Source organism: Podarcis raffonei, chromosome 2, assembly GCF_027172205.1.
Source record: "Podarcis raffonei isolate rPodRaf1 chromosome 2, rPodRaf1.pri, whole genome shotgun sequence".
NCBI classification, from domain to species: domain Eukaryota; kingdom Metazoa; phylum Chordata; class Lepidosauria; order Squamata; family Lacertidae; genus Podarcis; species Podarcis raffonei.
In genome coordinates, this window is record NC_070603.1 from 23076335 (window position 1) to 23103986 (window position 27652).

Here is a 27652-nt window from a genome sequence, read left to right on the forward strand (position 1 = left end):
GGAAGGAAAAGAATTTGGAGGCTGTGGTAAGAACGCTGCAGAGATTCTGGGAGTCGGAAAGGAGTATGAAATCTTCAGCGCATTCGAAAGCTGCCCACTTTTCCTCGGCTGAAGGAAAAAGTAGTGAAGATCTGCGACATGTTTCACTAGTGAGACAGAATGGTTTCTAGCAGACTGTCGCTTGTTCTAAGACATCGAAGGAAGGGACGGAGAGATAAGACCTCTGAGAAACTTTCGAGATTCAGTTCCGCCCCAAGCCACGATGGGAGAAACCAACAACTGTGAAATAGACAACATCATATGTGGACAGAAGGAATCTCCATGGACGTAACAGTTTTCACACACAGGGCAGAATCAAGATAATAGTTCGAGTTCCTCACATGAAGCTTTTTAAATTTATATACAGTACTGTAACATCAAGAAAGGAAATCACTTATGTAGCTGTTGACTAAGGGATTATTATTATAACTGAAATGTAACTGACATTAATTAAGATTATGGAACGCAGTGATATAAGATCAGAAATGCTCCCAATCCATCATGCAGGGAGCCACTTTAACTAATATGTATCAATCAGAAGTTGACTGACATTTTGATAATTGTACAATTTGGGGATTTATTGTTATAATTTGGCTATTATTGGGGGCATATTGGAAAACTAATTATACACACACACACCTGCAAATGAGACAACTTCTATAGTAGTTGCCTTCAAATGTCAAGTCCTTGTAAGAGGTCTTTACCCTGTCCCATGGCACATGGGTTCTTGTTAAGATGGAAAGAGCCAGCATTGACCATACCAGATAAGAAGTGCAGAGAACCAACCAAGGCAGTCAATGGCCACTGACCCACTGCAGTGTCAAAAAAGGTAAGAACTTGGTTTTCTATCTACAGATATGGGGCAGATAGGAAATGGATGTGTCTAGGGGAGGAGTGGGCAATCTCAGGCTGGGGGTGGGGAACAAATGCAGCCCTCTGATTCTCCCCAGGTCACAGCCTTCACAGGTCCTGTTCCACATCCTCCTTGTGTGTTTTTGCCAAGCTGGAATATATCATTGAACTGTGATAATACCTATTGCTTGCTTGTATGCAGGATGGAAAGAGAAAGTGTGTCTGCTTCAGAGTGTGAGAAAGTGTGTGTGTGTGTGTGTGTGAGAGAGAGAGAGAGAGAGAGAGAGAGAGAGAGGGAGAGAGAGAGAGAATATATCAAGATAAGGAAACACTGACTTGACTTAACAAAATGTTAAAGCTAAAATTGAATTTCCCATACTGTCTTGAGGAGAGAAAAGAAAGGGCAGGCAGTACAAACAGTGCAGCAATAATATAAAACATCTTCCCTTGTGGACAAAAGCGGACAGAACCAATTCACCTTTAATCTAATATACAATATGCCAAAATTAGTATGGAATGACAAGACGGATGCCTCAACGATTCAACATTTATCTGAATGCTTGTTTGCTTCAAGAGAGACTTTATTGCTAGATTACTTGGACAAATGGGTTTTAAGAGACTAATTTATCTGCCTCAAACACATTCTCAGCTGTATTAAAACAGAGCTCAATTTAATCCAGCTTTGATGCTTGATCAATGCAATGCAGTTGCCTCATCAGAGTTATTCAACAGCGCTAAACTAAGTTTATAAACCTCTGTTCCCCTAGACATTAAACTATGCTAAAGATTAGTTGCCCAGCGTTGACCGACAGAGATAAGCTTCCAAGAATATAAGCAAATCATGGTTTAGAGTTGCTTGTCTGCTAAGCAGATTTTTTTTTTTAAAAGCAATCTCATTTCCACAAAACTGCCTCCAGAAGTGGAGTGACCACAATTTGGTGGTTTAGACATTGTGACAAGTCATAGTTATGTTTCCTTAACCATACTTTGGGCCTAATATCTTACAGACTTTGGAGTCAGTAAGAAATGGCCGGATGCAAACACAAAAATCCACCTACAGTTGTGGCACTATGGCCAGGAAATCATTCCTAATCAACAAAAGCAGACTTCAATGGGTACATTAATATGCTCCATGTATACATACTGGAAAACTCCTCAGTTTACATCCAAGTTCAATGCGGGGAGCGGAAATGTCCTCCAGCACTCACAAGTAAACACACAAATAGTTCCAACAAGTTACTGTCACCAGTAACTCGTGGTTTGTGGTTGTTATTTTTTAATTTTGTATTTATGATTTTCAGTTATATGCATTTCAATAGTTTTAAGATCATTCTAACATTTCAAAACTCAACTTCCTTCCTCCTCTTCTTCCTGTGGTTCCTTAAATTAATTTTTTACATTTCCTGCATATTCTAAATTAACTAAACTTATTCGTCTACTTTAAATATATGCTCTTATGAAACGGCAGGTTCCACCAAAGTCCTTATCTGTTTACAGTTTGTTTGTAAATATTCAATAAGCCATTTCCATTCTTTTGTTTAAAAAGTTTGTTATCTTGGTTTCTTATTTTTCCCCGGTAAATTTTGCCATTTCTGCATATTCCCTAAGTTTTTGTGTCCATTCTTCTTTCATTGGAACTTCTTCCAGTCGTGGTTTGTTTTGCTGAGTGTATGGCTTACTGTGGCATGTAAACGTGGCCAAGCAATAGTTTGTGTCATCTAACGTTGGCTTGCTGTGCCCTCACCTGCTGTGTGAATATACGGAAGCACTGTGTATTGCCGCAATGACCAGCAAGAATTCTCTTATCAGCTTGCTGCAGAAAAAGGGTGGGGAATCTTATCTGTGAAGACCTTTTACTGCTCTTTGCAAGATCCTTGGGCAGTAGCAGGGTGGTGGGAACTGGTCCAGAATTCCCCCATTCTCCTATTCCCAGGTGCCCCCAGCCCATGAAAGCTCATATACCCTTTCTGCTAACTCTTTCTTCCCACTGCTCAACAATTGTTGACATGGTTCACTAACAGCAAAAGCTATGCTTTCAATATATAGGCATTGCTAGATATGGGTAAATGGCACTTGCGTCCCGTAAATTAAAATAAAATCTGCTGCAAAGCTGATGCACAGCCAGGCTAGAGAGGGAGAAATTGGAAGTGGATGGAGAAAGAGATCTGTTGCCGACAAGACGGAGGAAGGGGGAAGAGATGTCTCCAAAATGAACCAATGATCCACTCTAAGCAGTGTGAGTGGTTTCATTTGAGTCCTTCTCCCCTTGTCTCTCTGACCCAGGCAGGCAGCTGGGGGGCAGCCTGAAGCAATTAAACAAACTTAAAATTGAGTTAGGATGCCAAGTTTAGGCATAACGAAACACAGCACAAGCAGTAATTAATACAAGTCATCTTCAAATTATGTTCTCAAATTTGCTGGCCCCTAACAACCTTTGTTTGTGTGACCATCACAAGCACACATTGAATTTGACAATTTGTAGAGTTTTGCATTCAATGCAATTGTAAAAGAGTCAACAGTTATCCTGCTAAACTGAACGGATGCTGTTCTGTCTGAACACAGACCACCAGCCCCTTCATTCAGAGAATAGCATGAAGGTGCTTGGTGCATTAGTTTAGCTTTGCAGGCCTGGGCTTAGTGAATAAGTGAGACAGATGAATCCAAGTAGAAAGAAAATCCATTTAGGGAGAACATTCTACCTCAAGGGTGTTCCACATCTTTTCAATAACCTTCACTTGCTCTTTCCCCCAAACGATGAAGATTTCTGGGTTTCTAACTCAAAAACATATTGGAAAATGGTATTTCTAAGGATTTTTTCTCCACTCATCATGTTTTGCTCCCAGGAGGTGTAAATATAGAGGGAGCATTTTGCTCTCTTTTCTGTTTTGTTTATGTTTGAAAGCTCCAGACTGTTCTTCTAGGCCATCTTAAAAATACTGTAGAAAACAGACTTGGAAAATATCAGCAAAATAAATAGAAGCAGTCAAAACAATAAGTCTGTCTCCCCAATCCCCGCCCAAGAATGTTCCCATGTCTAATATCCGAGGAGATCTGCTAGATAAGGAACACAGTAGTTCTATATTTAAAATGTTTGTATCTCATCCTTCATCCAAAAGTCTCAGGACAGGGAACAGCAATGTCCATTAAAAAGCATCCTCACAGAATAAAATTCACAGGTGAAAATAAATATATAGTCTATCAAAACCTATCGCACCCAAACGCTACCATCAATCTTCAAAGCACAGAAAGCCACATTTTAAGGTCACATCTACATGACGCTAACTATAGACACCAGCCAAATTTCAAGGGGTAGGGCATTCCAAACCGGGGTTGTCACAACAGAGAGGGCCGGCCTATGCCCCAATGACAGATCTTAACTCCCAGGCACGATTATACAGTGAGATGTGATCCTTCAAGTAAGGAGATCCCAACTCATAGTTATGTCATTGTTAGGCCATCAATTATGTCACAGACCAAACAGATACAGACCTCATTTGCAGATATCCATGTCAATCAAAGTATCTGCCTAGTAAATAAACTCGACTTATCTGAATAGCAGTGTTAAATTAAGCCACAGCACAAGAAACAGCAAGTTGAACCTATTGGGAATAGGTGTTCAATACCAATCCATCCAATAAAAATAATGAACACTAAAATCTACAAATCCAGCAGAGTAGAATCAAGTAACTACAGTGGTACCTCGGGTTACAGACGCTTCAGGTTACAGACGCTTCAGGTTACAGACTCCGCTAACCCAGAAATAGTACCTCGGGTTAAGAATTTTGCTTCAGGATGAGAACAGAAATCGTGTGGCGGCGGGAGGCCCCATTAGCTAAAGTGGTACCTCAGGTTAAGAACAGTTTCAGGTTAAGAACAGATCTCCAGAACAAATTAAGTTCTTAACCCGAGGTACCACTATATCTTAAAAGATACAACCTGGACAATTATATTACTACACATTTGTATGTCTAACTTGCCATAAAGTTTAATCCAATGGTTCTGAGGCACAAAATTATGAGCATGCAGTTAGATGCACTCTAAAAACCGATCCATGCATTTCTGTGTACAAGAAGTGTGGAAATTTTTATTGTAATATTAAAGAGTGGAACCTATTTAAAACGAGGAAGGTGCATAAGAGACAGCAGCAACTGCCTTGGAAGTACACTTAGTCCTAGAAAGGCATTCCAACCAGATCTGAAGCAGCTAGACAGGTTTCGTATTGTTGCTTCTGCAGGATTAATTTCCTTTAAGTAGCAGGAGGTGATAATGGTCAAAAGTCATAGGTCCACACGGTACTCAAACGTCTCAACGGCAGAGAAACTCATCACATCAAGCAGGACGTCCTTTCTCATACTGCTTGATAACAATCCAATGACCTTCTAATACAGAGACAAATTCCTACACCAAGATTTTCCAGAAGTACAGCCTAAAGTGTACTGAAACAGCAGCTATCTCTACAGTAAAGGACAAAAGAAACATAGAAAAGAAACCCTATTAGGGTTTTATGCTTCCTAATAATAACAATAATAATATTTATACTCTGGGCAGCTCCCAACAGAGGACGAAAAACAGAATAAAACATCAAACATTAAAAACTTCCCTAAACAGGGCTGCCTTCAGATGTCTTCTAAAAGTCGGACAGTTGTTTATTTCCTTGACATCTGATGGGAGGGCGTTCCACAGGGCGGGTGCCACTACCGAGAAGGCCCTCTGCCTGGTTCCCTGTAACCTCACTTCTTGCAGGGAGGGAGCCGCCAGAAGGCCCTCGGAGCTAGACCTCAGTGTCCAGGCTGAATGATGGGGGTGAAGACACTCCTTCAGGTATACTGGACCGAGGCCATTTAGGGCTTTAAAGGTCAGCACCAACACTTCAAATTGTGCTTGGAAATGTACTAGGAGCCAATGTAGGTCTTTCAGGACCGGTGTTATATGGTCTCAGCGGCCGCTCCCAGTCACAAGTCTAGCTGCCACATGGGACAGCTGCATATTCCTGCCGTGAAGAGACTACATGATCATCATGGTCCCTTCCAACTCTACAACTCTATGATTCTATTATTAAGACCTTAGAAAGGATGCAAGGCTCCCTCTCTCTCACAAAATATGTTATTTGGTGCAATCAATAGTTTCAGAAGACAATAGCTCTTTCCTGATGTGTAGCGATAATGACTGTGCAAAAAAAATGTGTGTGGAGCAGGATTATTGTCTTATTGTCCCAACTCCACGTTCATTATTCATCAATGAAGAGAGGCTATTCCTGTACCAGCTGTATTCTGGAACCCTGTAGAATGCAGGGAACAGGAGGCAGCATACCACTCTAGCCATTCATTTGGTTCCCAGATGTTTTAAAAAGGCTTAGATGCATCATTGGATGCCACCTTTCCAGAAGGCCCTTGGAGCTGGACCTCAGTGTCTGGGCTGAACAATGGGGGTGGAGACACTATTGGTTATCCCAGGATAATCCTCAATACAGTGGTACTTCAGGTTACAGACGCTTCAGGTTACAGACTCCACTAACCCAGAAATAGTACCTCAGGTTAAGAACTTTGCTTCAGGATGAGAACAGAAATTGCGCAGCAGCAGAGGGAGGCCCCATTAGCTAAAGTGGTACCTCAGGTTAAGAACAGTTTCAGGTTAAGAACGGACCTCCGGAACGAATTAAGTCCTTAACCCGAGGTACCACTGTATACGTCAGCGCAAGGGTAACAGGACTCCTTTATCATATTTAGAAAGATAATTCAGAGTATAGGCCCACTGCTAAGTGTTTTTGTAGACCAGCCCTTCCATGGGCGCACACACAAAATCCAATCACTTCAATTCTCTTCACACCCTGAAAACTGTGGCTTCATAACCAGGTGGGTTATGAAGGTGCATTGAAGTCAGCCAGGGAAGTGATCAACCCTCCCTCCCTTGGGAGTTCACACTTGAAAACGGGGATTTCCATGGAAATTTTGCACCAAGGAAAAATACAATACAATACTTTATAACGTAGCAAGACCCGTTCTGCAGACAGGCTACCAATTCTTGACAAGTTCTCTCTGTCCACAGTTACACACCTCTAGAGCAAGCGAGATACAAGATACCAGGCAAGAGGTGGAAAAGAAGAAATAGCTAGCAGTGCCCAACAACAGAAGTACTATACTCCGTAACACGAACAAAAAATAAAAGCAGAGTTCAGTATGTTTGGTATTTCTCTTGGCAGCCTCTTTCCCCCAATGCTGCAAACTGCAGTTATTTAAAAATACACCCCAGGCAAAAAATCCTCATCAACATCACCATATGATCTCCACAAGGAAGTCACGTTATTAAGTGTTAATATTTAAAAGTTAAGTTTGCTCTGAATATTTTTGGCATCTGCACTGCAATAAGGTTGAGCTTAGAGTCAGCCACCTTTTTAAAAGACGCATGTCTTTTAATATGCATTATATACGCACGCACACTTTTTATTTTTCATTTTGTAAAGTTACAATAAGGAAAAATAATTGATCAAAGGCAAAGGCAATCCAATAAGGAGAGAAATTATAAAGACACAGTCATACAATCATAAGTGGGGAGGGAGAGAGCGAACAGCCTCCATCTCGGTCTGCTGGCTGCATGCATTAAGCAAACTGTTCCATATATGAAGTACAAATGTCTGAGTGTCTAGTCTGTTACTGCCTGTGAAAGGCTCATTTTTGATACACTGCAACAACTGATAGGTTTTCCGTCCATTGAACCACTGGGTTAAAAAGAAGCACATATTGCAGAATCAAGCCTAGGATCTCAAGAGAGGGGTTTTTTTTTTTGCCATTTTAGGAAAGCAGCTACATTGCAAATACAATCATCTGCCATCAGCTTTGTTATGCTCAAATGTAAAACGTGCAGCACAGTTCTCCTGTGCAATGTATGGTACTTTGTTGTTGTTTAGTTGCTTAGTTGTGTCCGGCTCTTCGTGACCCCATGGACCAGAGAACACCAGGCACTCCTGTCTTCCACTGCCTCCTGCAGTTTGGTCAAACTCATGCTGGTAGCTTCGAGAACACTATCCAACCATCTCGTCCTCTGTCTCCCAACATCAGGGTCTTTCCAGGGAGTCTTCTCTTCTCATGAGGTGGCCAAAGTATTGGAGCCTCAGCTTCAGGATCTGTCCTTCCAGTGAGTACTCAGGGCTGATTTCCCTAAGAATGGATAGGTTTGATCTTCTTGCAGTCCATGGGACTCTCAAGAGTTTCCTCCAGCACCATAATTCAAAAGCATCAATTCTTTGGTGATCAGCCTTCTTTATGGTCCAGCTCTCACTTCCATATATCACTACTGGGAAAACCAAAAATGTATGGTACTACGACACATCAAAACAACTGACATTGGCTCGAGTCAGCGGTAGCCAACTAAGGGCTGGACTACAAGTCCCATCATCCCTGACCATCAACTCAGCTGGTTGAGGCCAATGAGCAAAACCATATTGTGGTCCACAGATTCCCCATCGCTGGCTTAAGATATCTTGGACCACAGACGCCAGATTTCCATACATTTTAAATCCAAAGGTGGATGGGTGGTGGAGAGAACATTTGATGCAGCTTTTTGGGAAATGGAAGTTTGAGGTAGGTGTGTATAAGCAACACGGACTTGTCAATTAAAAAAAACCAAAACACAGCTGAACAACATTCAATGCATTCACTATTCATTAAATAGCATTAAGCCCATAAAGTAGTAATGTTTGATATACATAAAGCAGTCGCAATAATTAAAAGGTAGTTGTGCATATCTTCTTAGCCAGCCATAAACACACTACAGCCACCGGAGTTATCAAGCTTCTTGGGCCACATGGAATTCCCAGGATCTGAAGAGATACCTGTAGTTGAATCCCAACATCTCTGCACATGTTTAGGTGCTAAACCTTGTACCAATGCATCAGAGGAACCTTTCAGAAACTCCATGTGGATGCCCCCATTATTTAGTCAGGCCTGGATTTCACATGCAGCAGATTGCCACAACCGGGTTCTGCTGCTCAACTGTGAAAATGGGAACGCTGATAGAAGATTGAAAGATGACTATGCTATTCCCCAAGGCCTCAAGCAGTGAGCCACAAACACAGCATATATATACAGTGGTACCTCGGGTTAAGAATTTAATTCGTTCTGGAGGTCTGTTCTTAACCTGAAACTGTTCTTAACCTGAAGCACCACTTTAGCTGATGGGGCCTCCTGCTGCCGCCGTGCCGCCACTGCACGATTTCTGTTCTCAATCTGAAGCAAAGTTCTTAACCCGAGGTACTATTTCTGGGTTAGCGGAGTCTGTAACCTGAAGCGTATGTAACCTGAAGCGTATGTAACCCGAGGCACCACTGTATGATACCACTTCAATTTGCAGGTGTGAGCTCACAGTTTTGAATGACGTCTTAACATAAAAGACTCCAGAGCAAGCAGAAAACTAGGAGACCAGGGAAGGGCTGGGGCTACAGGCTCTTTCTCAGATGCCCTATTTTTTGTTTTGCTTGCAGGGAGTTCCTCTGGTGGGCGAGTTCCTCCACATGCAGCCAGAAATCATACAGTCCATTCTACCATCTCATTCTGCTGCATGCATAAAACAGACCTCAGTAAATCTAGCATATCTACAGGAGTAAACGTTGATTTCTTCATCCATCAATATAATGCTTTTGCTTCCTGCTGCGGAGCATGCTGCTTTCATTCTACTGCAGAGATGAATAACACCATAGACTTCAGGCTTATGGGATCTACTTCATTTTTCTTACTAGAACCTAATGGTGATCAATTCATGGAGAATAAAGCTATCTGCAGCTACTTGTCATGACAGCTGTGTACTACATCAGAGGTGGTATGGCGGTGAATTCCAGTTGCTGGGAATTCCAAGTGGGGAAAGGGCTATTGTGCTAATGTCCTGTTTGCAGGCTTCCCATGGTTCTTTGGTTGGCCACTTTGAGAACAGAATGCTGGAACCTTGGTGTGTGTGATAGGAATTTTGAGGTCTTAGATATATGGTAATGTTCATAAGTGTACCAACCAAGCACATACATAGATCAGCACAGGAAGACCGACCTGGAACCATTTTGATTCCTAAACTGAGCAAATGTTTTCTCTGTAAGGTCAAAGTGGGAAACCTCCCCATTGTCTTTTCCTTCACAAATCCTGTCTTAAGGGTATGTCTGTGTTTGAATAGGGTGTGAGTCTGTGACCTGGCCCAGGAACTAAGTATTTATCATTACAAAAGACTGGCCAGGCTCCCCAGGAAATCCAATCAAGTAACCTGCCAGACAGGAGATAAACAACAACAGGAGAAAAACAACATTCAAATTTCTGTTTTAGACCGCCTTTTCTGTGATGTAGGTATGATGTTTCTGGGGGTGGTCTTGATCTACAGGGTGGCAATTTCAAAAGTCTTTATAAGGCCTTGCGCGCCATTGTTCTGGGTTCCTCCTCCTCTCCTGCAGGTGAGGGAGCACCTTCTTGCAACAGATCAATAAAGATAAAACTTACTAGCTGCTTTGCTTCTCAATATTCTCTGGTTGGCCTCTGTTATCTTCTCCTACCAATAGGGAACCTATGTAAGGACTCTATATGGGCTCTTGGATACCCCATAAGGGGAAAAGGGCAATTTTTGTTTACAACATGTGATCCAGCAGGGACTTCTCAATAGTGGCACCCACCCTGTGAAAGACCCTCCCCATCAAATGTCAAGGAGCTAAGTAACTATACAACCTTTAGAAGACATTTGAAGGCAGACGTGTATAGGGACGTTTTCAACGTTTAATGTTTTATTATGTTTTTGTATATGTTGGAAGCTGTCTCCAGAGCAGCTGGGGCAACCCAGTCAGATGGGAGGGATACAAATAATAATAATAGTATTATTATTTGCTTAAAATCTATCAATCAGTGCCTGATGCAAAACTGCACACACTAAGAATTACAGAATCCCAGTTCCAGATATGAACAGAGCTCATACAAAAAATCATCCCCCAAACTTCATTCATTTCTGCAGTTTTAGTGTAGGGCACGAGGGGAGTTAACTTTGCTGCTGATATGGCTAAAACAATCAGGAATCAGGAATCTGTGCTGATTTACTACGAATCACGGCAGATTCAAACCTACCTTCTGCCAGCCCCTGCCTCGTAAGACAAAGCACAGAGTGCAGCATAATTGAAACTGGCCTGACTTGAACAGGATCAAAGCACATGGCCTTTAAAAACCAACAGTATTAATGACTCACAGAGGCAAATCCTCATTTTCAGATCAAGCAGGAGGTTAAGTCATAGATTTTGTTTTCTTAAAAAAAAAAAAATACCTCATATACCCTTTTTGTCCTCAGCTTACAGAAGAAAAGGCAATTGTGTGAGAAGAGATGGCAAAAGATTCCAGAGTAGCAGTTTGTACTTTTATCAGGTTTCAGGATTACCTATTAAGTATCACCTACTTGAACTGGCACCACCCCAAGAAGATATAAACAGCTTTCCCAGAAACACACCGCTTCTATCTAGCAGCCTACTTTGAACAGACATTTGCATTTTCAGGTGATTCGTTCTCATCTCAGAATTTGCAAGAGCTCAAAAGGAATCCTGGCCACAGCTTCCGAACCAGACTACAATTTAAATGCACAGCAGGATTACCTATCAACACTCTTGGGTACCCAAAGGGGGCATCGAAGAAGCTGCATTTCGCAGGGAACTGACAACCACCTCGGCCTCCCACTGAAAGCGGTGTTCTGAAACTGAAGGGAGCTTCAGGAAAAAATCATAATTACGATACAGAAACCAACTGATCAGAATCCCGCTGGTTGAGCCCAAGCCTTTAAGCATATCTAAAGTACCGGTAATTCTTTGGAATCCCACCTCTGCCCTTTAAAATAAGGATTGCAGCGTTCGCCTTCACCCCAGGGTGCCAGGGCCAAAACATCCACATGACTTCTCTGCACGACTTTATAAACACTGGCAAATATTTCTGTGCAAAGAAGCTGTCTTCCAAGAGTGGGATGCTTTAGAAAGAGACAGGTTTCTTTTTTACAGTTCCATTCTGTGCTTGACCCAAACCAAGTCTTGAAACAATCGCAAAAGGTACAATTGTTCCTCAAGCATGATAACATACTCTTATCATTCAGTGCTAATGTGGCTAAGATCAACTTGCACAGACGTCAAGCTGGGAATGGGCTTTAGGAACTGATAGTCCTTAATTTAGCATCTTCAATCACATTCCCTCTCTGCTGTGCCTTCACAATGGCCTAAGACAAGGGGTTGGGAATTTCTGTCTACAGCCACATCCAATATTCAAGAAAGTTAATGAGTACTAACACAACTGAGCAATAAGCATGGCCTATCAATTAATTTATATGAAAGTGAGGGCGGGCTGGCAGCCTGCTCCCTGTAGAATAAAAGGAAAATGCCCTTATAATAGCTCTAAAAGCAGAACACATTAACAGATACAACACCTTGGGATATTTTCCTCTTGCTTCTGCCATAAATTTATATGACTACAGAACAAAGTCAAACTATTGATGTCTGGATCACACAGATATTTGGACGGGGGGGGGGGGAGGCTAGTAAGAATGTTCATATCGCTATGTCAGTTCTACATCAACATTTACTAGATTATGCCATAGCTGTCAACCTTCCCTTTTTTTTTGTGGGAAATTCCCTTATTCCAGTGCTGTTTCCCGCTGCTTCCCGCTTTGTTAGATATCCTGTAGACTATCCCCGGGACAGGTGAGGCTGCTGATCCCTTATTTTCAAATCTGAAAGTTGACAGCTATGGATTATGCCACCCAATTCCGAAATCATTGATTTTAATAGAGTTCCTTCTCTCGGAGAGGCACATCACACTTCTCTTTGCACAACAGACACAAGAACCGCTGTCAATTTCCACGGCTTTCTGCAACAAGACAAACATGATTTAAAGTGCCATAATGGGCTCGGGCAAGCCCAAGACATTTTGCCACCCAAGGCAAAGGACAAGGCCCCCACCCCACCCTTTTCCACATACAGAAGCGGAATGAACTGATGGAACAACCTCCTCCACAGCACCCAAGGGCTATCTTAGGAGATGCAGAACAGAGGAGTTTAGGAAATGCAGAGGGGAACAGGTGAGAGAGCTTTGAAGAAAATATTTGGGCCCTGCCACTGCTGTCTCCAGCACCTGCCATCATGACCCGAGACGGCCACCTCGTTCTCCCTAACGGGGAGCCTTAGCACCTGTTTCCATAGCCAGTTCTGCATGTGGCAGCCATACAGAAACATTTATTTTATCTGCGTTCACGCCAGGCTCAGGCAGCCCACAGTGAAAGAGCTGCTTGCATTCAGCCACCTGCAGAGGCTTATGCACATCACCTGGAAGTGGTTTGCAACATCATGCTGGAAGCCAAGTTGTGGGCCGGCAAACAGATAGACATAACCATCTCACACAAGCAAAGAAGAAAACAGAAGTCAACATGTATTTTCTGCAGCTGACATGCGTTAGATAGACCTAAGTGCGTCTGAAACACACATTTGCCGGTAAGAACCTTAGCGCCAGAGAATCAAAGAAGTCCTGTATTTGTTCACTAAATGTCTCTCGTGACTTCAATAAAAGGGGAGAGGCTGCATTCAAGTAGAATCACCAGATACCAATATGCTCCAGAAGGCCAGCATCGCCTGGCACATGTATTTGTTTATGATTTCATAAATTTTATATACCACTCGATTGTAAAAAAACAAAAAACCCTCAGTGCAGTTTCTAAGTTCACTCCACCCAGTGAAGAAGCATCAGCTGGTCAAAGTTCTGCAATAGTTTTAATGCTCTGCATATGTCAGAAATTTCAGATAACAGCCAAGGGGAACTGCAACCCTGCCTAGAACTGGTGAACTCTTGGACCCGAAAGCCACGTACCAAGACTGAGTCCCAGTTTGTTGGCCTAGCTTATTTTAAACTGCATTCTCACAATATCAGCCACGAAGATGGCTGGTGGCAATCCATTGCATTGCAGAACAGCCACTGCCGTAAATGGGATACTTAATACCAGAGACTTCGATCAAAATGTCAATAAAAACACTTGGGGGATGAAGTGCTATACAAATTGTAAAAGCAGTGGGATTTGACTAGCACAGGGATAGCCAAGCAGAACATTTTTAAGGCTCAGGTGTAATTTGAATATTCATAAGCCCTCCAAGCACCTGGAATTCCTTCCTCCTCCCTCCAAAACCAGATTCAATGACATATAATATAGAACCAGATTATATGCATATATAATATAATATATGCAAAGAAATCATGGGAGAAATTACTTCAGAATCATACCTAATAGTAAAACATTAATTGTGTTGACAAAATAATCATAATTGCTCAGTGAGATTGTTTAGGTAAGATGAATTCACTTGGAAACAAGTCTGCAGCACTTTTTCTTTCTTCCCTTGCAGGGAAGCAACTGTGCAAGGGAGATTTTCCATCAATTAATCTGGGAGGCAGCAAGAGTAGGCATCTATATTTGCAGGTACAAAGACAAAATGCAATTGTATTGATGTAAGCAGGCTAACTAGCACTATAATCAAATTAAGGGAAATCAACGGTGGGCGGGCATTTGCGGCCTCTACAGTATTTCAGCAACACACACTTAAAAGTTAGTTGCTTGCCTTGTGATCCATGTTCTCCATTTAACGTGTTCCACGGGGAATAAAGATCACGGAAACCAGATTGTGAAGCCGTGTTACTCAGCAAAGACAGGGCCAGCCTTTAAGAGATGCTGCACATCTGCCAAGTTACAAGGTCGGGTATCCAGTGTGGTGCTCTCAGGATTCCACAACGGGATTCAAACTCCCATTGTTTCTGATCACTGGCCGTGCTGGCTGGAGCGCATGGGAATTGGGGTCCAGCAACATTTGAGGAACACTACCTTGGGTGTCCCTGGCTCAGGGGTATACCAAGTTCCTCCACCTCCCAGAGGTTTATCCCTATTCTACCATTCTCTTGGTACCTTTCACATGACACATTGTAAACACACAACAGAATCCTTGGAAGCAAGTCTCATTTCGTTCAACGAGTAAGCAAGTACCGGTATAAGGTGACTTCCAACACACTATTTTTTCTCGGGGAATGATGGGAGTGAAGAAACAAAGGGGTGGACTCAGTTAAACAGTTGTGCTAGTGGAACTTTCCCCCTTCACCTGCCCTGTGCCCCACCCCCAAAAAGGGTGTTTGATGAACTCCCATAACAGCTTTCACAAGGAGGAGAGGGAAGATTGTTCCAGCTGACAAACTGAAATATTCGCACCGGTGCAGGGTTTCCCCAATTTAGGTCTCCAGCTGTTTTTGGACTACAACTCCCATCATCCCTAGCGAGCAGAACCAGTGGTCAAGGATGATGGGAACTGTAGTCCAAAAACAGCTGGACACCTACGTTTGGGAAGCACTGTATGGGCAGAACAATTGTAATCACACAACTCGGAATTCCACCATAACCCTAAGAGAAAAAACTTTTGAGTGAACAGGACAGTATTCAATATTTATAGATTAACCGGAAGGGGTTACAATGGTGCTTAGAATTCAAGTTTGAAATGCCTAGATCAGCCTTGCAAATACATGCACAGGAGGTGCTATGTTAGTCATTTGTAGGCCTAAAAGCAAAACAGAACAACTGGTTTACAGAAGCATGCTGCCGGATCACTCAGGCAATTACCCACCACTAGCGACGAGGCAATTGGCTGTTTAGATGCTTGACCTAGATGCTGTTTCGACAAGCCAACACAAGGTCAATGACCTTAGCTGAAAGTGAGCGGCAGAGGCCATTCCTCGTTTAAAGGAAGAACTCCTCAGTGCGCCTCATAATCGTCTATTCATCATGGTGTGCATCACCCTTCTCCAATCTAGAATCCTTCCAATGTTGCTGGACTACAATCCCCATCATCTCCAGGGATTATGGGAGCTGTAATCAGGGATTATGGGAGCTGTAGTCCAAGAAAAAACTGGAGACACCAGAGCAGGGGAAGCTAGCTTACATACTGACGGACCAATTTCGTCATTTTCCCCAATCTATCTTCACATCTTACACATAAACTAATATTAACAATAATTTTATTATTTGTACCCCATCCATCTGGCTGGGTTGACTTGCACTTACTCCGTTCCACACTCCTGTGTCATGTTCCAACGCCACAACCGTGCTGTTTTCATGGCAATTATCTGCATGATTCTTGCCTCTGTACAGCAGGCCACATTCCAGCCACATAAAAGCAAGGTTTTTTCCCTATACAAACACATGCACAATCTCTCTATCCCTCCGTCTAAGCAAGCAAGAGGTAATATCAGAGTTCAATTACACATTCCAGCCTGGCAAAGGCACCCTAAGAGAGCAAAGTTGGAGAGGGACGTGGCCTGGGGCCAGCCAGAAAGGGCTGCCGCAGGTCGATTTGCCCTTTGAAGGGTGGGATGGAAGGCATTAGTAGCACATTAAACCTGTATTTCCCATCCAAAACGTTGCCAGGCTTGAAAACAGCTGCCTGCTTTGGCAAGGAAGAACTGTATCAAGGCATAGCTGTCAACTTACAGATTTGAAAATAAGGGACCAGCAGCCTCAATAAGGGATTTTAGTCAACCAGCAACCAAACGAATCCTCAAGTGTGGTTCCCACAGCGCAGCAACCCGGCAAAGGGGATGCAGCAAGGAAAACCACCGTCACCTCTCCGCTGGGAAGCGCTGAGCAAAGGCGAATCCCCAGGCAACGCGGCCAATTTGATTGGCACAAGGCATGCAAGCTCCACCCCCCAAGTTCTTAGACTCTTTATTGGGTGAGCAACACAGCCAAGCAACACAGTTGGAGCCTCCCTCCTCCCTGGCCGGTGAGGAGGGAGGGAGAGAAGCTGCTTCCTTTGAAACCCGGGAAATTTAAGGGACATCATCAATAAGGGACAGCAGTGGGACACGGGGCTGGGATAAGGGACTTTCCCGCCAAATAAGGGACGCTTGACAGCTATGTATCAAGGCAAGCAGGAGCAAAAACTTCTGAAAAGTATGAACAGTGCGTTTTTATTTTGAAGTCACTGATGGCGCACAAATTACCTACTGTACCTTAATATGGGACTACAATGTGGGCTAGTTCTGAAAGGGGCTTGCAAGGCTGCATTAGTCAACGTCGCAATAATGAACTTCTTCTACTACGCTCTTTGTAATAAAACACACCAGCACTTTTATCCGTGACAGATCCCCAGTCTTACACAAATTTATACCCGTGGCCAGCTTTCTCCTGGCAATTTTCACCATGGCTGCATCTCCACCAAGGAGCAAGACCTCACTGTACTAAGCACATTTCCAATAAATCATCCTTAGGATTGCACTGCAACTTGAATCAGGATCATGCCCAGTAAGTACGATAAAATCCAGAGTTGCTGGCTGGTCTCCTGTGTGTTGCGATGCCTCACTTATTAAAGTTTTGAGCCAAAGATCAAATTGGGGACAATTGATATGTGCCTAGACAGAACTCAGTCTTCAGTGATATATGTGAGATTACATTGAAAATGTGCATAGATCAAGGAACACAGACGACCTTGTTATATTTCTATCCACCATGTGCTATTTTACAGCAAGTTAACACAGCCAAGCAAGGAAATTTCTACCCTAATAAACAGCACGACAATCCACAAAAATCACGTGGTATAGGACTTTCCAGTAAATGTCTTCACCGCTCAGTAACCCTTTGCAAAGACAAGGCAACTTTACCTCTTCCTCTTTTTCAGCCCATTTCTATTAGGAATGTCAACTTTTTATATGCTGTATTGATAAAAAAGAGTTTTAGTCTTCACTTGCGCAACTTCAGCCTTTTTTTAGAATTCTGAATGAAGATGGAACGCCTCCTCTCAAGGGTGATATAACCGGCTTACAATCTATAGCTCATTGTTAGAAGGGAAAGCTATCTTTAACGTTTTCTTGGGAACATTCTCAAATTCCGTATTACATAACACAGTTAATATGCCATGGCCAAAATGAATTCAACGTAGACAAGTGCCGTGGACAATACAGGTCAGGTACCTGTGACTGAAAGCAAAACCACAGTAATTTGATAAAAGGCAAACTCATCTAGTACAGAATGAAAAGGGATGGCGAGTGGCCTTGAGGAACCCTATCTTTTTGCTCATTCTCATTTCAAATTATTGGTGAATTTTTATTCATCTACAGCCCTTGATATCTCTCTTCAGTGCTTCACATGCCCAGCAATCGACAACCAAGTTTGCTGCATCATTTCTGGTCCTTTCCTTAGTTCTTCCAGAACGATTCTAACTAAAACTCCCTATTTCTCTTTCCATAATCTTAGGAAGCCACTTAGCAGCATTTTCCCCCTCCCTTCCATTTAGAACAGGAAGCACTTTCTCTCTCTCTCTCTCTCTCTCTCTCTCACACACACACACACACACACACAAAGATCATGAACAAAATGGCATCATCATTTCAAACTTTAAAAAGAACACAAGCTGCCGTCTTATAACAGGCCAGACATTGATCCAACTAGCTCAGCTATCATCTACACTGCCTCTCATAGTCTCTCCCTACCTGAAAATGCTGGGGACTTAGCCTAGGGTTTTCTGCATGCAAGACAGCTCTGTTTTGTGAACACAGTTACTGTAATTCAGTGAGTCAAACACTTAGCCATTTTTACTTCATGTGGTAACCCCCGGAAATGTGGCTACCAAGTTTGAATAATCTTGTGAATAAATGTTAGCCTATTCCTACAAAAGTTAAACATGCAACCTGAAAACACGAAATGGTAACAGATTGTCCTCCAAGACAGGGCATGTCTGTGGCTCCTAGAAAATAGTATGTGGCATTTCTAACAGCTCAGTGCTATGCAGAGTTAGACACGGTTAGGCCCATTCAAATCAGTGGCCTTAAGGCTTAAGCAATCCAACTCCGTATAATAATGAGCTAGAAGTATGCACAAATGTTAAGATTAGAACAAGTGAAAAAATAGATTAACTATACAAATGGGACATTCTAAAACTGACCAAAGCATCTCTTGTGGAAAGTAGCCCTACAAGTGGAAAGCAAGGCAAAGTGACAGTATTTGGGGAACCATTCAAGAACACATGGAATATATAGCTTTACTGATGTCATGGTTGCAAGAGGGACTTGGTTTGATTTATTATTAAAAAAACTTTGAAGTATTATAAGGCAATAGGTAATAGTATCCATGTGTCAGCAAGGATTTGACATAAAATGCCTTTCTGCATCTTTAAAATCAAAAGTTACAAGTGGCACTTTTGTGAGGTGGTGCCACCAGAAATGGGTTGAAATGATTTATCTGGTACAGTATACATATTTGTTGATGACATTAAAAGTTAATTGGTATTCTGCTTATCTCATGGAACTTTAAAAGCCACTCTTTAACCGGGGGGCGGGGGGGACTTAAAAGTTTTGGTAACTAAAAACTGAAGTTTTACGAAAGTGACTGCAAATTTGATATATTTATTTTACTTCACGTTATCAATTTGAAGTGTTTTAGGAAACACGGAGATAGCTGTGCAGAGGGCAGGACTGCCTGAAAAACGTCCCTCCTACTTCTGTGGCCTTAAAGCTTTAGAAGGCCATATCTTAATCTTTGTACCGGAGCAAATCAGAAAGGGCTCCACAAGCTATACAATCTAAGCAGATCAAAATCCAATTCAGCTAGAACAACTGAACACGACAGCATCCATATTTGTGATGAGCCTGGGCCAGTCCCCCCTCCCTTCCTGGGCTGGTGCTCAGACATTGCTCACTGCCTGAACTCAGATGTATGTAGTAAGCAGACACACCAAAATAGACCAATCCAACACACAGCAAAAGGAGAGAGGGAGAGGGAGAGAGAATATCAGGTGTTCTTCTGCCATTCCTGTAGCTGAACACAGCAGGCCTATAAACTTCACCCAAAAGAGAAATAAATCAAAGCCCTCCCATTAAACCCACTTGTCAATACAGCAAGGTTGCAGCTTGCTGACACCCCCAAGAAGTTGTGACTTTTGGAGTCTATCTATCCACATGGAACATCAGAGGAAGCTTTGCTTCTTTGCTATATCCATCCAAAATCTGCCCCATCACTGTGAGGCAGTGTTAGAAACGGAAATATTATAGCTAAGAGCTAAAGGGCACCTTAAACCGAGGTTACGGGCCCAACAATGGAATGTCTAGGTGTGCTGTTTTAGAGCAAGAATACAAAGCTGAAAATAAATGAACTGCAGCTAAAATCTTATGTTCATTTCCCACATGGTCTAGTCCTTCCCCTGCCCACCCTCCTTAAGAGGGTCTCTTCTCCAGTCTTCAGAGAGTAGCTGGAAGTGGGGAGGCAGAAAAAGGTCCTCCTTTCCTTCCACTCTGCAGTTTGAATCTGAAATCTCAGGCACAATACTTTGCCCAGACAGAACTCAGAAGCGGCTGGTGCTGAGGAAATTCTGGGTTGCAAAATGCGCCTAGAACAATGGGAGTTTCGAAGGAGACTTGTTGCCGGATCAAATTCCCTACTAACCCCATGAGGGCACTCTCCAGAAACTCAGCTATCCAAAGTCCCCTTCTACTCCGCGCTTCGCAGTTGTTTTGTTTAAAGGGGCGTCTTTAAGACATCTTTCTAAGGCACCCCTCCCTACCAGAACCGACGGCGCAAACAGAGGTTGACAAACCCCCCTCTTTGCAGCGACTGCTAAGGGGGGAGGCGGAATGGAGAACAGCTCCAACCTTTCTGAGAAGGTCATACCCTCGGGCCCTACCTTACTTCCTTCCCCAACACCTGACTCGTGGTCTTCAGAAACACCAGGCTGCTTCTTCCTCAGGCGCTCCAAATATCTCAGGACCGACGGAAGAAAAGTTACAGGAGAAGTGAGCCACGGTCCCAGTTAAGCCTCGCAGTCCCCAATTCCAGCAGCGCCTCACACACTTTCCCCGGGGTGCGTGGGAGGGGCGGGGAAAGTGGAAAAAAGAAGAAGCTAAAGGCCACCCCTCCGCCACGGGAACGTCAACAAACAAGCCGCCCCCGCAGGCCAAAGTGAAAGGTTCAACACCTCCTTCCGAGGTGCAGCCCGGAACTCTCCCGTCGCGGCGAGGGAGCACCGCCGCACTCTTGCTAGGCTCAGAGGCGCCCTCTCCGTCCCCCCAGCCTGACAAAACAGGTGCCGGAGCCCAGGCTCGTCTCGAAGTCGCTTTCACCCCACCCCACCCCACCGACGGCCATTGCATCCCCTAAGCAGCCCCCCGCCTCTGCTCCCACCGGGCAGCCTCGGTGGGCTCGCCAACCCGCGGCGGCGCCGCCACGTGCAATCCCCGGGGACGCGCGGCGCCCTCGCTTCCCTCGTACCCCGGCGGCAAGCCGTAGGCCCAGGCCGGCTCTGCTACCTCGGAGGCCGGAGCCCTCGCGCTGCCATCGGCCGCAGAGCGGAGAGAGAGCGAGGCGAGCAGGCGGGCTGCTGCAGGAGCGCTTCTCTGACCGGGCTCCTCGGCTGCTACTGCTGCTGCAGATGCCCCTTGAGCTGCCCTACGGTAGCAGGAAGGCGGCTCCGGCTCCGTCCCGTTTACCTGATCTGCGGCAGCTCGTGGCATCGCATGGCACAACACTGCCCGGAGGAGGCAGGCGGGCGGGCGGGCCGGCAGGCGGGCGGCTACGGCTCCCTCCCTTCTTCCCCGCGCCGGTTCGGCTCGCCGCTGCCAGCCCAAGTCAGGCGGCCGCGCTATGGGAAGAGAGGAGCGGCGAAGGCGGGCGGGCGGGCGGCCGGGGCAGCCCCGCCCGGCGATGGGCTGGGTCTGCCGGGGAGGCCGGCTTCCCGGTTAAAGGCACACAAGGCCAGGAAGAGAAGGGGGCAAAACCGGCTGCACTCTCGCAGCCGACGGGGGTGCTGTCAATGGCTAGGGCTTCGGTGCCGCCCGGGCGCCCGAAGATCCAGCAGGAAAGGCTGAGATTAGGGGTAAAAAAGAAAAGAAGAAGGCGTTGGAAGCAGGTGCAGAGGGCGTCCTCAGTGCTGGGAAACTCCAGGCACAAAATAGCGTGCCCTCCCAACACTATTATTATTATTACTAATAATAATAATATTTCTCTGGTCAAAACAGGGGCGTCCTATTGCATCATCATCATTTTATTATTTATATCCCGACCACTCTGGGCAGCTTCCAGCATATATAAAAACATAATAAAACATTATACATTAAAAAACCCAAACTTCCATCTGCAGGGCTGCCTTCAGATGTCTACTAAAGGTATGGTTACTTATCTCCTTGGCTGAGGGGTCGCACAACTCCATCCCCTCCGACATTTCTCCAATTAAAATAGCAAAGGTAAAGGACCCCTGACAGTTAAGTCCAGTCGGAAAAGCGGGTTCAACAACTTTGCCCCCAAAAAGCCCATCAACTTTTTTGTTCGGATCTATACCGTTTGAAATATGGTAACCCTAGAGTAGCCTGCATGCCCACCATTGACAGTTGTGTGGCATCTACAGTATAGGCAATGGTATAAACTTGCCTTACTGGCATTCCAGGATTGCCAAGTTAAAAGGAAATAAAGGGGAATCAGGTCCTGCACTCCAATTGCACTGTATCTGTTTTGTCACTGGAAAGGTAATTGCTTATACTGTATGTTCTGTACTCAAGTTCTGCTTAGCACAGGAAATTCTGGTTGCTATTTGGGTCCCCAAACCCCTATAAGCACCCCTGTGCCTTTAACACAGAAGTTCAACAGGTGTAGCTTTCTGACAGAGTTTCGGAACTATAATATTTTTTAATTCAACTGCTGGATTTCCAGGGAGCTATAAAATCAGTGTTTCTCAGCCCGTGGGGTGTGTCCCATCCAGGGGGACACGTGAAGATTTTGAAGGCTGGGGGGTACTGTTTCCAAAAATATAAGTGAAAATATATATAATTAAAATTCACCATCTTTCAGTCTTTATGAAAATTTAAACAATTAGGAGAGTCAGGTTTGAAGGCAAGGGCATGGGATTTTTACTTTAGCTAAAAGGGGACATGGGATTAAGAAGAAAAAAGTAGAGAAATACTGTATTAAAATGCATACAAATCCTGACAAAGGGAATACATTTTTTTCCGCTGAGTCATCTTTCCTTGGGACCTACGTTTCACAGCCTTTCCAACTGTGGCGATAAAAGCAGACCATTTCTTTACAACTAAATGTGATAGTTACATTCTTGATTGATTATGCATAAACTGATAATTTGAAGTTACAAGTTCGTATTGCAGGGCTATTGCCGGCAGAGATCCATACTCAGAAGTCCCTGCTAAAGATGGGCTTGCAAGATTCAAAGGAGATAGGATTGATTGGACCTTGAACCTTGTGGCAGAGGCCTGTTCAAGTTTATGCAAAGACGTCTCACTGTGTTCTGTGGGACTTATTCCTGAACAAGTGTGTTTATGATTGCGGCCTTAGGTTCAAATCTCTCCCCAGCCAAGAAAAAACTGAGTGGCTAGGAATGTTGTCATTGATGATGGTAGTATTATTATGGGCTTTCAGCCAGTTAAAATAAATTGCTACCTTTAACTGGTTTTAAATATGCACATGTAACTAAAACAATAGTTATGAAGGTGGGGAGCATTAATGTATAGTTTTTTTAGACGAGCATAAGGACATTGGTTCTAAAGGCCCACCTAAGGTGGGACCCCTGACCATTAGGTCCAGTTGTGGCCGACTCGGGGGTTGCGGCGTTCATCTCGCTTTATTGGCCGAGGGAGCCGGCGTACGGCTTCCGGGTCATGTGGCCAGCATGACAAAGCTGCTTCTGGCAAACCAGAGCAGCACATGGAAACACCGTTTACCTTCCCGCCGGAGCGGTACCTATTTATCTACTTGCACGTTGATGTGCTTTCGAACTGCTAGGTTGGCAGGAGCAGGGAGCGAGCAATGGGAGCTCACCCCGTCGCGGGGATTCGAACCGCCGACCTTCTGATCGGCAAGTCCTAGGCTCTGTGGTTTAACCCACAGCACCACCCGCGTCCCAGAGGCCCATCTAGTCCAGCATTATTTTCTCAGGTGCATATAGGAAGCCCATAGGTAGGACGACTGCAATGGTTCTCTCCCAAACCCCATGAACTTGTATTCAGAAATTCAAGAGCATACTGTCTGTGTTTACCCATTATAAGTGGTAGCCACTCATCTGCCATGAGTTTCTCCAAACTCTTTAATTTAAAGGGAAGTCATTACTAAGTCCAACTGTTAGGGGCTCCAGATAACAGGTTCTCAGCAATCCATATCCTCTTATTTAAGGCAGCCACCTTATTCTGAGTCCCTTCACCTCCACCAGCTGCTGGCAATTTAACCTATGCTGAGTCAAAAGCTTATGTAAATAGATAAGGGACAAATAAAGGGGCAGCTTTCGGGGCTGCTGAGTTACACCATAAGGTAAAGGTAACGGACCCCATGACGGTTAAGTCCAATCAAATGTGACTATGGGGTTGTGGCGCTCATCTCGCTTTTCAGGCCGAGGGAGCTGGTGTTTGTCCACAGACAGCTTTCCAGGTCATGTAGCCAGCATGACTAAACTGCTTCTGGCCCAACAGAACACCGTGACAGAAGCCAGAGCACACGGAAACGCCATTTACCTTCCCGCTGCAGTGGTACCTAGTTATCTACTTGCACTGACGTGCTTTTGAACTGCTAGGTTGGCAGGAGCAGGGACCAAGCAACAGGAGCTCACCCCGTCGTGGGGATTCAAACCACCAACCTTCTAACTGGCAAGCCCAAGGGGCTCAGTGGTTTAGACCACAGCGCCACCCGCGTCCCTGAGTTACACCATATCCTGTGCTCTGTCATGGTGAAATGGCAACCGATGCAGGGCTGAATACTTTTTTAATTCTCCTTCCCATTCAAGCTAATGGGAGAGGAATTATTTACTCTCGGTCATAAAGCTGCACCATGGATAGGCTGTAGACTAGAGGAGTATACAATCTTCAGTGCCTTGAACCACATTCCGCCAACTGGAGTGTCACGGTTGGTTGCAGAGGGTTGGACTGGATGACCCTCAAGGTCCCTTCCATCTCTGCAATTCTTGGGTGGAAGAGCTTTCACAAACTGAGTGCTCTACCTGCCGATTGGGATAATTCCCCCAGTATATCTTTCATTCTTGTGTGTATCTGGTGTTCTACCTGCGTACTGGGGCTTCTGCCCAGTCCTAGAACCCCCTCAGCTAACGATTTTCAGTATAGGATTGTGGCCTTAATGAATTTAGAAATGCTGTTTAATACCACCACCCCACTTAAGGATAAAACCTTAGGCTTCCCACATGATTGCGTCATTGGACTGTGTGGAATCTAATGGATAAGAGATACATCCCCCTTGGTTTTTATACCAATGACGGTCCGCAGTGTGGTTTATTCAAGTTACACATAATACAAAAACAGAGCTAATACAATAAAGAAAAATGTAGATTATTATGCAAATCCCTCGCCTTTTGTCTTGGACTTTGCGCACACGTAGAGATATGGGTGAGGGATTTGCATATTTTTGTTGAGCTGCTAGTTCTAATAGGCAGATAAAATTGACACGTTTAGATCTAATTCCTTCCAACCTTGTAGTCATTGAGTTGCCAGCATGAGGCGGAAAATCACTCACAGAACCAAATTCAAAAGCTGGTGTAAAACCAGAGGTTCCCACTGAAAAGAAAGGATTTTCTTTGTGAGGTATTTGCAGATAGGAACATAGGAAGCTGCCTCATATGGAGACAGTTCATTTGGTCCATCCATCTACCACTGAGCTGTGGTCCTTTCTTTAAATCACCTTCCACATGCTCAGCTGAACATGCATAAACATCCCCCAAGACTGTGCCTATTCGTGGCTGCAGGCCTCGGCCTCATCCCTGTTTCCGCATGGGCTTTGTCCACACAATCACAGGTGCTGCCTCTTCACAGGTACACAATTGTGCAGTCAAAACCCGCACATGTACATTTTGTATACATGCACAACCCCACTCCCCTTTAAATGTGCGTCCAGTTGAACATATGGAAGGTGCCAAGGTTACAGGCACAATCTGAAATGCTGAATAGAACCCATGGAAGTTTGAATAAAATCTATGAGGTTTTCCCACAGGTTTAGTTGCAAAGGATTGCAACCAAAAACAACAAGTTATCCTACTGCACTTTATGGTCTCAATCAGAGGGTAAAGCTCCACCAAAGAGGTTTAAACATACTTAACTGTCTTGAGCAGAATCCAGTGCTGGACCTACCATTGGGCAGAATGAAGCAACCATCTTAGGCAGCAGATACTTGGAGGCAGCAGAAGTGGCCCGTAGCTATTATCCATCCATCCATTCAAAGTCCACTTGATTTCTGGCAGTAGAATTGGGAAGAGTCACCGTTTTGCCCTTTCCCGTAGGTAGCAAAATGTATTCAGATGGTCCTGGCAGAATCATATGGCTACCAGCCATCCATAGTCAGTTGCCCATGTCTTTTCAACGGGAGCCAACTGTTAGATTCCCTTATAAGTGTGGGGGGGGGGTCTTTCTGTTTCAGGGTTATGCCTATTGAAGATAGGAAAATTACACATATTCTCTAGTTAAGCTCCACTTGTATATTTGTAAGTAAGGCAATTATTACAGTAATATAATATCTCCAGTGTTTCCCCTCAAAGGAACGAAGAACGACAACAAGATGTACAACCCACAAGTTCCGGGTTGCTTCTTACAAGAAAAAGGTTATCTGAAGAACCACCAGTGCTGAGGAGATGTAAAGTCCAGCGTTTATGTCATTTGCAAGGCAAATGGACTCTCAGGTATGCTATTGTATTGTAGAGTGGATCTGTCAAATGAATTCCAAAGTCTGAAGATAAGATAATCACATATGGGACTTTGACCTGGGGCTCAAACAAAGGGGTTGGGGGTTGGGCACTCTTCCACAGCAGACCTGCTTGGCCCCCTAACCCCCCACAAATTGAACTTTTGGTGTTAAGGAAAATGGACAGGGTGGAAATGCCCTGGAAAATGTGGGATAACAATTGAATGACGCAGCATCATACAAGAACAGCTCCGCAAACGGATCAGAACGAACGCTCAGTAAACAGTGGGCATTGTACGACCTCCTCACAAACTTTGTGCAAGCAAATCAGGGTGATGCTTAACAAACAGGTCCTTATGGAAGCAACCTTAGATACACGCAGCCAGTGTTTTACTAGTGCTGGACTTGTGTTTCTCAAAATGCAAAATGGCTGTTGGCACGGAAACATAAATTTTTCAAAGCCTATGGGGCTTGCAGAGCCATCCCCCTTTGTGTCAGGCTGGGGGGTAAGGATTAGACAGGTGTTTTCCTGGGCTACCTCTGTTATGTACTGAAGTTCTCAACCTGGGCCAGCAGGGGGATACTGTAGATAGTTTTCACTCAGGTCCACATATGCAAATAAGGAATTGAAAGTGACGTTCAGTGATTGGATAGTTACAGAAAGTGGTTACTGTTGCTTTGTAGTTGAGCTCTATATAAGCAGGTTGGCTGAATCCTTCAGTTCAGTTCAGTTCTGAATAAACAAGAGCGGTTTGAAGAATTGCTGTGTTGTCTGATATGTTCACCCACAACTTAACAAGCTCTGCTGGCTCCCACCAGCTTCTGGAATGACATCAGTGTTGCTCTGCTAGCAATGGTGCTTCCCCCTCCGCCTGCAGGATCCCTGCCCACAGCCAGGGGAAACCCCCAGTGGCGTGGAGGGGCATGGTTGAGCACAGCAATTTATCTGACAGATGGAAACTGGGCCTGCTGTTCTGTAAAGCCCTGTTGGCCTGGCAGGTTGGACTGGGGATGCTAATGTTGCTCCCTTTGGGTCTAACTACATGTGGTGGCAGGCCAGACCATAGTCTCTGCCAAACAGAGAAACAGCCAG

At 44.4% G+C, this 27652-nt stretch overlaps 1 protein-coding gene across 3 annotated transcripts in view; it reads right to left on the minus strand.

The window, feature by feature from the left end:
* Positions 1-21478, minus strand: part of TEX2 (testis expressed 2) — a 100592-nt gene extending 79114 nt beyond the window's left edge. Inside the window, exon 1 of one of the 3 annotated variants that reach the window (XM_053375301.1) lies at positions 21372-21478. The gene's annotated coding sequence lies outside the window, so the exon portion shown is untranslated. Of the gene's footprint in view, positions 1-20574; positions 20797-21191; positions 21286-21371 lie in introns of those variants that run through there. The other 2 variants (XM_053375302.1, XM_053375303.1) reach the window with 2 other exon arrangements.
* Between the last annotated feature and the right edge of the window lie 6174 nt (positions 21479-27652).